An 8,626-nucleotide genomic window follows, 5' to 3' on the forward strand; every position below is an offset into this window, starting at 1 on the left:
TCCCTTCGATCACTGAGGCATATTTCGATATGCAAAGCCAGCGACACGTAGTCCAACTAAACCTCTTTAACACAAGCCGATCCCACATGTGTAACTGTGTCCTGAATGGCAGTGACCCCAAGTCTGTGGCAGCAACCACAGCAGCATACTCTCTGTGATCAGTTAGACATATTTCCATATGCAACGGCGGCGACACGTGGTGCCAATAACTCTGTTCAACACAAGCCGATCCCACATGTGTAACTGTGTCCTGAGTCCTGAATGGCAGTGACCCCAACTCCGTACCACCACACTCCCTTAGATCAGTGAGGGGTATTTCCATATGCAACTACAGACTCCAGTAGGCAAGTAAGTATCACACTCCTACACCCTACATATTATCTTTTTAGTATCCTTGCTTCAAGAACTTTTTTTATATCAGTTATAGCTTTACTACAATGACCAAATTAATCTTCAAATGAAAACTAAAATGGAATAGCAGTCTACACTGCAGTCAGTACAGCTCGCAATTCCATTTTTAAATGCTAATTTCTAACAACAAGATTGCACTCAGAAAATGCAACACTTCGTCAGCCAACCTAAACAACTTCGGGGCTGATCTATTGGCTATTTCCGACTGGATGGCAGCAAACTGCCTTCAACTGAACTCCGGGAAATCCGAAATACTGCTTTTCGGTAAGGATAGGGAGTTATGGACTGACCTTCTTTGGGCAGAACGTCTGAGGCCTGCCCCAGTCCCCAAGGACTCTGTAAAGAACCTTGGTTTTTGGTTTGACCGTGGTCTAACCTCCGAAAAACAAACTAAGTTTGTTGCGGGGGTCTGTTTCGGTCTCCTGCGGAGCCTCAGACCACTGCTTGGGTTCTTTCTCCCATCGGTGCGGCAGTCCATCATCCAATCATCTGTTCTTGCCAGATTGGACTATGGGAACTGCCTTTACTTGGGAGCAACAAGGGCTAGTATCAACTGCCTCCAGAGGATCCAGAATGCTGCAGCTAGGGTTCTGGTGTCTCTACCCAAGCATTGTTCGGTTGCCCATGTGCTTCCGAAACTTCACTGGTTGCCAGTGTGCAAACGCATTCAATTGAAAGCACTATGTATTTCACATAACATTCTTGCAAAGCAGGCCCCGTCAGGCCTCCTGGATCTATTGGAGCCTTACGTTCCCACGCGCCCCTTGCGCTCCGCCGACCATGATCTGGTCTGTGTCCCTCGGGTGCGGAGGGCCAGGGCAGGGGGGCGCTCTTTCGACACCTAGCAGCAAAATTGTGGAATTCTCTCCCGACTTCAGTTAGAACTATTCCTAGCCATCTGACCTTTCGCAAGGCCCTGAAGACGTGGCTCTTCCCCCTTTCCATCATCTAACCCGTTGTTGATCTGCTCCGGTTCTCGCTCCCGGGCTCTCGCTGCTGCGCTGGGACGCCTCGTTGCTGGGGCAGCCATGCGCATTATAAAACTAATAATAATAATAATAATTCTATACTTATTTCATCTTTTCATCATACGCCTACACTGCACTCACTAGGGCTCCCAATAGAAATGATTTCTTCATTCATTAACTACAGAGTCCACTAGGCAATTAACTTTTACAGGCCTCAAATCTACATAATATCCTTTTAGTATTCCTTCTTCTTGAACATTTTTTATATCAGTTATACCTTTAGTACAATCACCAAATTAATTTTCAAGTACAAACGAACACTCAGCAGTCTACACTGCGGGCAGCAGACCTCGCAATTTGAATTTTGGACACGTGGTGCCAACTAACACTGTCCAACACAAGCCGATCCCACATGTGTAACTGTGTCCTGAGTCCTGAATGGCAGTGACCCCAAGTCCATGGCAGCCATCACAGCAGCAAACTCTCTTTGATCAGTTAGAAATATTTCCATATGCAGTGACCCAAAACTTCATGGCAGCGACCACACCACCACACTCCCATCGATTAGTGAGGAGTATTTTCATATTGAAGGCTGACGACAAGTGGTGCAACGGAACCTGCACTACGCAGGCCGGTGAGGCCACCAACGTATGCAAGTGGCTGTGGGCCCTTGGTCACTACTGCCTCTGGCCTACACTACGATCAGCAGGCCTCACAATTCAGATAGAGTTGTGATTCCACATGACGCAGTCCTATAGCCAAGACACATTGCACCCTAATCTGTATAGCCCTCAGGGGCCTACCACCCCCTTGGCGCAGACTTCAGATGCTCAGAGTTAGTGCCACCCGAAGCTCATATGGCCATCAGGGGCCTACCACCACGTGGCACGAACTTAACTTCCACAGGCTTAGCGGTCCCAAAAGCTGATGTGGTCTCCGCCATTGATGACTCAGGACTCGGCGACATGTGTGAGATCTGCCGGGCCGTGGAGAAGATGATGTGGTCTCCGTCATTCATGACTCAGCGACATCTGTGCGATCCGCCAAGCACCTGATGTGGTCTTCGCCATTCATTACTCAGGACTCAGAGACATATCTTGGATGAGTTTTTACGGGCACGTGGAGTGCCCACTGCTGCACACTCTGGTGGCACCAGGTAATTATTTGCTCATGGATGTGCAGGGGTGGCAGTGTGTGTGTCTCTGTCTCTCTCTCTCTCTCTCTCTCCCCCATCTCTCTCTCTCTTCATTATTTTCCTTCTATCTCTCTAACTCTCTCTTCCTTCTCCCTTTCTCACTCCCTTTCTTTCCTTCCCTCTCTTTTTCTCTCTGGCTTTTTTTTCCTTCCCTTTTTCTCTATGTCTCTCTCCTTTGATATGCGCATTACACACGTCCTTATTATGAGCTTTATTTTCCAGGCTCTGTCATCCACATCCATGGTCCCCACAGCAGTGTTCCACCTTGTAATTTGTATTTTTTTTGGATACATTTTGTTTATTACTTTATCGTTGATATATGTTAATAAAAAAATAAAGTTTGAAAAAAAAATTAATAACGGTCCTGGCTGTTTTCTTAACTGCTGTGTAGCTCTTTCTTGTTCTTATTACTGTTATTTGATGAAGTCCACCATGGTCTTAAATTTTGAAGGACTTATCGCAGGAATACTGGTGATGTCTGCAGTTTCCACCAACTTCTGAATAGTGTGTTAGATTTATCTCAACTTTACTTCCATTAAAGTGCTGATAATGAAATGCAGACTAGCCATTCCCGTGCAAAAAGACACGAGGTGCACCTTCGCGATTTATTCTAAATACTAAAATCCTGTATTGAATTGCACTGACGTAGTGGTTGCACTCACAGTATACACACAAAATCATTTACGAAACCTCATTGTATTTATATTGATTGGGAATCGGGCGTCAGTTGCTGGATCTTGGCGAGATACACTGCCCAGTTCGTATATTGTTCTGCACACGCAAAAAATCACATCACAACTTTCACACCAACTGCAATGCGAAACAAATTCCGGCGATAAGCCACGTTAGCACCAGGGATTTTACAACTGCTTTCTGATGGTGTTAAGCAGGACGACTACCTGCACCATGAAAGAGAACACAGCCAAGAGCCACACCAGAACACCCACAGGTGCAATAGAATAAATGAGCATGATACAGGGATACCCATGAGGGCCACAAGACTCTTCAGAACAACTCCGGGACCGCCAACGCCCCACAAACCCACATCTGAGCAAGTGTGTACTTCTGGTCATTGTGTTAGAATGATAGGCACCAGCCCTACAACATTCACAGTGTGGTACCACCTCAGCGTTGGCAGTGAACCTGGACATGTAGCTATGCACGCATCCTCCTTCATGCACAACCGGCGTGTGCTGGTCCGGAGTACACAGGTCAGCGCAGGGGTGTGCCTATCTGACAACGGGAACGGGGTGTCTCGGACATCTCTGTGTACAGGAAGTGTGGTAAGTGTGTGTCTGTGTTCTGGTGTGGCCTGCCACAAGGGCTGCAGCAGTCGATGTAAAGTGGCATGCACCACCTCTATACAGCACTGTGATGTTGTAGTTGGAATGCAGCAGCACATGCGCAAATAGGCATTACAATGGTGTGCCGTGCGAGTGCACGAGCTACAACAGTGCACCGTACAAAAGTGTAGGGGCTCGTGGGAGGGAGGAGCAGCTGTTTGCAACGTAACAGACAGTGAACTTGCCCATGTGCTGGGCATCTCATCCATGATGACCACGGTCGCAGACATCCCACAACACCAACGACCCGCCTTTGTACACATCCTATATGAATGCAGCGTGGTTTTCACTTGTATGCTCATTCACTGGTGTGATGTTGGCGAGTTGTGTGACTTGTGCTCCTTGTAGGTGTGTTTCATTTTGGCTATTGTTTGTCTATACTTGTGCTATACTTAATTGTGCATGTCTGCCATTCTGCCCATCTCCCCCCGTCCCCCCACTCCCTGCTTCTTCCTCTTCCTGGTGCTGTTTTGTCTATAATTTTGTTCCTCCACACATAAATACATGTAAAGAACAAATTAGAATAGTTCCTTGATTCTTTTAGGTTTCAGAACTTCTCTCTTGGTTTCTTTTTAGTTTTCCATATAAACAGTTTTTTTAATATTCAACAACACATAGAAGTCAGAAGTGCAACGTATTCTATCAACACACTTTCTAGAACATTCTACAACACGTGCAGGTTAAAAGTTCATCAATCTTTTTAAACTTAATATTTTTTTGCAACCTTTTCTCGAACATTTAACGGCACGTGCAGGTTAAAAGCTCACGATTGCTTTAAGTTCGAACAGTGCCTTCCAAATGCAAGTAGCAGGTGTGGTTGAGTTGACAACTTTTGTCCTATGATATGTACTCCACGTTGAAACAGCTTTTTCTTAACCAATCACAAAGATGCTTTTCCACAAAACAAATGTGCACCCTACTTTTAAAACAGAATGCTTTTCGTCTCCCAATCACGTATCGTTTTGTATGGCAATAAAAAGTAGTTCCCCATGTTTAAATAGATCTCTTATTCTACCAAGGAACTGCATGAGCTACAGACATCTTTCCATACCTTCCAGCCATACCTTCAAAATGCTACTGTGGATCGTAGGACATAGCTATATTTTCTGGTGCAAGAGGTATGCAGAGGTATGCAGAACAGAGACATATTGATTTAGACCTAGGTTTACAAAATGTGGACATTAAATTGTTTGAACAGAGAGAATTGAAGTGGCACCAATTGTTGCCTTTGGTTAAAACCTGTTTGCATCTCCAACACCCTGACCTCATGATTGTGCGTTGTGGTGGAAACGACCTAGGCACATTGACTGGGGTAGATTTGGAAATGCTTCTGAAGGACACCTTTGAAAAATTGATGCTATTTTTCCCTCAAACTGTTTTTGTATATTCCAATATATGCCAAAGACAGAAGTGGAAATGGTCAAAACAATTTTGTCCTCAGATTGAAAAATCTAGGAAGAAACTCAACAAAGCTGTGTCTGCATACCTCAGAGACCACAAAATGGGGTCAATCTACAACAACAACATACGTTTTGATATGGCTGATATCTACAGAAGTGATGGGAGTACACTTCACAGATCACGGAAATCGAGTTTTCCTGAATAACTTGAAGCTATGCATCTGCACTTATATGTAGCTCCAACTAATCAACACACTGGCTCTTTTTAGAGCCATCCTATAACTGACAACTTAGGCCCACTATTTTAGGGTAAGGTAACGGCAACTCTCGGACCCTCGCCAAAATTTATTCTCCACACAGCTGTGATGCAGCAGCCAGACCATCTGACTTTGCAGCACAGAGCTCTCGCTTTGATCACCACCTCTACTCCCCCATAGGGGTGAGTAGTTTTGCTTTACAAATACCGTATTGATTTACCTTCGCACTCCCTGTACAACACCACTTAAGCACCGTATACAAGTTGGACAAGTGTGGCACAGCACCCAGAGCACGACTTCACAGTATAGCAAACACAGGCTCACGGTTTCATACCACAGTCCAGCAGCAGCTCAATTTAGCAGCATGACACTCTAGGCAATATCTCACTTAACTTCCGTACCCAGCACTTTCAGACCAGTAGGGGTCAGTAGTTCACCGGCTTTACCCCGAGTCCGTCAGCAGCTCAGCTTACGCCCCCAGCACCATCAGACCCGTAGGAGTGAGTAGTTTGCACTTTACAAATAGCAAATTGATTTGATACGGGCAAATTTAGCTTCGCACTCCCTGTATAACACCCCCTAAGCACCAAACACAAGTTACAATGTTCGAAACAAAAGTTCCTCCGAGTAGGTATAACTACATACTGACACTACTTGGACAGATGTGGCACAGCGGCCAGAGCACATGACTTCACAGCATATGACACATTGTTTGGACTCACGCTTTCATCCCCGAGTCCGGCAGCAGCTCAGCCTAGCAACATGAGACTGTACACAATACCTCACATATTTTCCGTACCCCAGGACTTTCAGACCAGTACGGGTCAGTAGTTAGTCCTAGTAGGTATAAACACATGCTGACACTCCTTACACAGGTGTAGTGCAGTGGCCATGGCACATGACTTCACAGCATAAGACACACAATTTGGGCTCACGCTTTAATCCCCGACTCCCGCACCAGCTCACCTTAGCAGCATCAGACTCTAGGCAATACCTCACTTAATTTCCGTAGCCCAGCACTTTCACACCGCTAGGGGTGAATACTTCGCTTCACACCCAGTCTATAGCACACCCTAAACACCCGACAGAGGTTACAGTGCTCCTACCCTCCTCTTTCCCACCCTTTTTTCCCCTTACTCGTTTCAACGGAATCACAAAATGGCGACAAAAACTTCCTAGTTGCAACCGCTCACAGCGCTCACAACCAATAAGCAGCAAGCTTGTGCTCGTAACGCCTCAGCCAATCATATGGCAGAATTCCCAAATATCGATATCTGTAAATTTGGATATTTCTCAAAAACTACTGAATGGATATACACCAAATAAACAAAAGCGTGCTTTCTAGACAAAGACCCTTCTCCCTGCCAAATTTGGGGTGCTTGCGTTCACCCGTTCAACCTGTAGCCTAGTCTAAAATTTCCCATGAAAACACGTTTCGGGACCCCCCTTTTTTCTCGCCCCCCCTTGACGAATCAACCCTAAACTTCTCACATAGGAGCTGATATGAACAAAAAATTAGTTTGGAAAATGTCATGAAGATTCATCAAACAACGCCAAAGTTATAAGCAAAACAAAAAATGCTCTTCCTATGGAATCTTGGTCCTAACTATAACTACCTACTGGCGACCGCCAGTAGGTAATATGTATACATGTGTGTGTGTGTGTGTGTGTGTATATATATATATATATTCACTTAAAAAACCATAGGTTTCACACATGTTATAGTTATGTGGATATTTCACTCGTAAAAAACCAATGAAATTCCCCCGTTATAGTTAGTTGAGATAACTATAACTTGCGCGCCCGCAATCCTCTGCTCATGACGTCACATATTAGATCACTCATGACACGGTCAGTGGCATCACTCATGACATCACTGATGACATCATCCTTGTGATAGAGTGGCGGTCGCGCGAGTTATAGTTATCCCAACTAACTATAACGGGGGAATTTCATTGGTTTTTTATGAGTGAAATATCCACCTAACTATAACATGTGTGAAACCTATGGTTTTTTAAGTGAATTTGCAAGGTTTTTTTAATGCTAATTCCTAACTATAACGTGTGTGAAACCTATGGTTTTCTCAGTGAATTTGTACGTTTTTTTAAATGCTAAGTTATGTATGTATTATAATTTTTTTTATATATTTATTTTTCAATAAACTACGTATTAACATTTTTTTATTTTTTTTTAATGGTTTTTCACCGTGCGCGCACCTCCGCGATTTTAAAAAAAAAATTTAAATGTTTTTTTCTGCCTTCGGGGTCCTTCAGGGACCCCCTGACAAAGGCTAGGGGGTCAAGAACTCTCTACCCTGCTCCCTTTTCACGTTCGCCACCTTCCTTTTCCACTCTCGCACTGAAAACAAACAAAATGGCAGCCGACACTTCCTGATTTCGACCAATTTGAACATTGACTGACATGTAACAACCAGAATTACGCTTGCGCACGTTAGGGTGCGCGCACGGTGCGCGGCTATAGATATGTATGTGCTTTTAACTGCAATTTTCTCAGGAAATACTGAACAGATTGACTCCATATATGCAAAAGGCACATCCCTGACCTGAGGACTACCTCTCTGCCAAATTTAAAGTAATTCTGTTCAGCCGTTCGGGCTGTACCTTCGACTAAAGGTCCTAGGGGAAAATGCATGGGGAAAACGTGTTTTGGGACCCCTCTTTTTTCTCGGCCCCAGCTTGACGAATCCCCCCGAGACTTTCAGGGTAGGAGCTGAGCGGAGCGCCCCATTAGTTTTGAAAATTTCACGAAGATTCGTCAACCGGCGCCAAAGTTATTCAAAATAGAATTTTGCGATTTCCTATGGAAACACGGTTCTAATTATAACTATCTACTGGCGACCGCCAGTAGATAATGTGTGTGTGTGTGTGTGTGTGTGTGTGTGTGTGTATATATATATGTATATATATTCTGCTCCAAAGGTTGTCCACCAGGTGAGCAGCACTCGATCAGCAGCTTTGTTTATGATAGGCATGGACGAGGATCCGCTTGTAAAAGCCGCTCCGTAGTGGAATTGCCTGACGCGTTTCGAAGC

The sequence above is a fragment of the Triturus cristatus genome, chromosome 4_1, assembly GCF_964204655.1.
Source record: "Triturus cristatus chromosome 4_1, aTriCri1.1, whole genome shotgun sequence".
Lineage (NCBI taxonomy): Eukaryota > Metazoa > Chordata > Amphibia > Caudata > Salamandridae > Triturus > Triturus cristatus.